The sequence below is a fragment of the Tamandua tetradactyla genome, chromosome 24, assembly GCF_023851605.1.
Source record: "Tamandua tetradactyla isolate mTamTet1 chromosome 24, mTamTet1.pri, whole genome shotgun sequence".
Classification (NCBI taxonomy): domain Eukaryota; kingdom Metazoa; phylum Chordata; class Mammalia; order Pilosa; family Myrmecophagidae; genus Tamandua; species Tamandua tetradactyla.
The window spans coordinates 37,096,709-37,100,339 of record NC_135350.1 but is presented as its reverse complement, the minus strand read 5'-3'; the positions used below and the strand labels follow the sequence as shown (position 1 = coordinate 37,100,339).

The 3,631-nt window shown below is 39.2% G+C and overlaps 1 pseudogene; it reads left to right on the top strand.

Annotated features, from left to right (window-relative positions):
- The first annotated feature begins 836 nt into the window (after window positions 1-836).
- Window positions 837-2,198, top strand: LOC143668184 (spliceosome RNA helicase DDX39B pseudogene; annotated as a pseudogene).
- The last annotated feature ends 1,433 nt before the right edge of the window (window positions 2,199-3,631 follow it).

The following is a 3,631-nucleotide window of genomic DNA, read 5'->3' as shown; positions in this document are numbered from 1 at the left end:
CCCTCTGATAAGAATTTTGCTTCCAGGCATTCTGGTTAGATCTATATGTGTTCAATGATATTGGACTGAAATTAAAAGTTTTGGTTATCCCAAATTGCTGTGGGTTCTTTTGTTTATATTTCCCAAGAGATAAGGAACTAGAAACAGCAAAATAGTAACAAATTGAATAGCTCCCAAATGATCTCATCTGTTGTCAGCTGTAAAAGAAGGTACAAGTGTGGAGGGAAAAAAAAAAAAAATTTGGAGATCATTTCTATTATTTCTCCAAGGAAATAGGAGGCAATAACGAAACAAGCAGCTTTCTAGACAAATTTTGGGCAATATGTAGGTATCACATAATATGCCATGTTCAGTCAACCTCTTCATAAGTACAATTTAGTCAGTGAAGTGCCTAAGGGCCCTTCTGATAAGGAATGATTTCTGCGTGTTGTCAGAGCAGAGAAGTAATAACTCAATGCTTTCAATTTGGGTTTGCTCCTTTGGCCTGGTTTTCAATAAAATTATAGCTCTGGGCTATTTTTATACAATTCTCAAGTTGGTACAAAATTACTTTAGCCTTGAGGGTTTTTTTGTACTCTTAGATTCACTTTACCTCAGGAAAATCGTATCAGTCCAGATATAATCCACTATGGGAAATATTACCTCTTCACAGATGGGAGAATAAATTAAGAAAGGGTTCTGGAGTCTTTGTATCAATGGATATTTCCCTTTGGAAGAAATTTTTCCAATCTTGGATTGTTCCAACCCATTATTAACTCTATGGATTAACAGTTAACAGTTTTTTAAAACTCCCAGGGGCTGTAAAAAATGAAGTTCTAATATGTGCTACAACACTGATGAACTTTGAAAACATTATGCTGAGTGAAATAAGCCAGACACAAAGGAACACTGGGGGATGGGGGGATGTGACCCCTGCTAAGAAGGATGTCATGCATTCCTATGGTTCCATCCACAGCTCTGTCTTTCATGATTTCCTGCTCAAGTCAGAGTTGCTCCAGGCCATTGTCAGCTGTGGCTTTGAGCATCCATCATAAGTCCAGCATGAGTGTATCCCTCAGGCCATTTTGGATATGGATATCCTGTGCCAAACCAAGTCAAGCATGGGCAAGACAACAGTGTTTGTGCAGGCCACACTGCAACAGCTGGAGTCAGTTACTAGACAGGTGTCATAATGTGCTTGTGATGTATCACATTCCAGAGCTGGCTTTTCATATCAGCAAGGAGTATGAGTGCTACTCTAAATACATAACCAATGTCATGGTTCCAGCATTTTTTTGGTAGTCTGTCTTTCAAGAAAGATGAAGAGGTGTTGAAGATAAATTGTCTGCCTATCATCATGGGGACCCCTGGTTGCATCCTAGCCATGGGTCAAAATAAGAGTCTCATCTTCAAACACATTAAGCACTTTATCTTGGATGAGTGTGATGAGATGCTTGACAGCTCAACATGCATTGGGATGTCCAGGAAGTTTTTCACATGACCCCCTGTAAAAAGCAGGTTATGATGTTCAGTGCTCCCTTGAGCAAAGAGATCCACCTAGTTTGTTACAAGTTCATACAAGACCCAATGGAGATTTTCATGGATGAGGAAACAAAGCTGATGCTGCACAGATTGCAGCAGTAATACGTGAAACCAAAGACCAGTGAGAAGAACTGGAAGCTCTTCAATCTTCTTGATGTCCTTTAGTTCAACCAAGTTGTGGTCTTTGTGAAGTCTGTTCAGTGCTTCAATGCCCTGGGCCAGCTCTTGGTGGAGCAGAATTTCCTAGTCATTACCATCTACTGTGGGATGCCCCAGCAGGAGATGCTTTCTTGGTATCAGTAATTTAAAGATTGTCAATGAAGAATTTTTGTGGTTTCCAACTTATTTGGCCAAGGGATGGAAATTGAGTGGTGAACATTACTTCTAATTATGACATGCCTGAGGATCATGACACTTGCCTGCATTGGGTGGACAGAGCAGGCCGGTTTGGTAACAAGTGCTTGGCCATCATATTTGTGTCAGACAAAAATGATACCAAGATCCTCAATGATGTTCAGGAAGGCTTAGAGGTCAATATTAGTGATGAGATTGACCTCTCCTTCTACATTGGACAGACATGGGTGAGGACTCACCCATTCTGGTATGTGACAGTCTTTCCATCTTCAGGTGATGACAGTGGCATGGGAATGCAAAGACACTACCGCCAATTACCCTAATCCTCACCCCTACCCCACCCCCACCATGGCTTCCTTCTTTTGTATCACCACCAATCTTAAATCCCCATTCCTAATTTGTCCAAATTTTTTTTACAAAACTAAAAATGAAACACACACACACTATATATTATATATATACACACATATATATATATATGTCTAATAGATATAATATATATTCCTACTTATATGAAATATCTAGAATAAGCATATGCATAGAGACAGAAAGTAGATTACAGATTTCCAGAGGTTTGGGGGATAGGAGGGTGGGGAGTTATTGTTTAAAATGTACAGACTTTCTGTTTGGGGTGTTAGAAAAAGTTTTGGTGATGGATAGTGCAATGGTAGCATAACATTGTGAACGTAATTAATAACACTGAACTTTACACTTAAAATGGTTAAAGTGGAAAATTATATATATATATATATATAGCCATAATTTCAAAAAAACTCCCAAGGAAAATTGCAATTATCATTGCTGAGTACTAAATTACCCCGAAATTAGCAGCTTAAAATAACCAATACTTATCATCTCTACAGCTTCTGAGATTCAGGAATCCAGGAGTGGCTTAGCTGGGTGGTTTGGACTCAGGGTCTCTCACAAGACTGCAATCAAACTGTTACCAGGGAATGCAGTCATCTCAAGGCATGATTGAGGCTAAGAATCCACTTACAAACTCACTCGTGGTTGTTGGCAACCTCAATTCTTTATTGTCTGTTAGATGGGTGCCTCCATCCTTTGCCATGTAAGTCTTTCCATAGGATACCTGAGGGTCCTCATGAAATGACACCTGACTTCCTTCAGACCAAGGGACCTGAAATAGAGAATAAGAGCTAGATTGAGATCCAAAAAGAGAAGCCACGGTTTATTATAACCTAATCTTGGAAGTGATTTACCATCACCTCTGACATATTCTATTGGTTACACAGACCAAACCTAGTACAGTGTAGGAGGAGATTATGCAAGAGTATAAATACCGGAATGGGGGAGGTCACTGGGGCCATCTCAGAGACTAGTTGCGATTAACATTAATTTAAATTAATTTGCCACTGTAAAAATATCACACATTTTGGAAACACAGAAAAGGAGGTTACTGAAAAATGAAATTATTCGAAATTTACTACCCTGAGACATTCATTGTTGCCGTGTTATGCGCATAACTGTCCTGGGATTTGTTCTGCATATGTTGATCACATCGCACACACAGTACTGATTTTACTCAATTAAAATCTCAATTTAATTCGTGTGCTGGTTTGAAAGTGTTTGTGTAACCCAGAAAAGCCATGTCCTTTAATCCTAATTCAATACTGTAGGATGGAAACATTTGATTAAATTGTTTCCATGGAGATTGACCCACCCCATTGTGGGTATGGACTTTTGATTGGATGGAGCTGTAACTTCCCCCATTCAAGGTGGGTCTTGATTAGTTTAC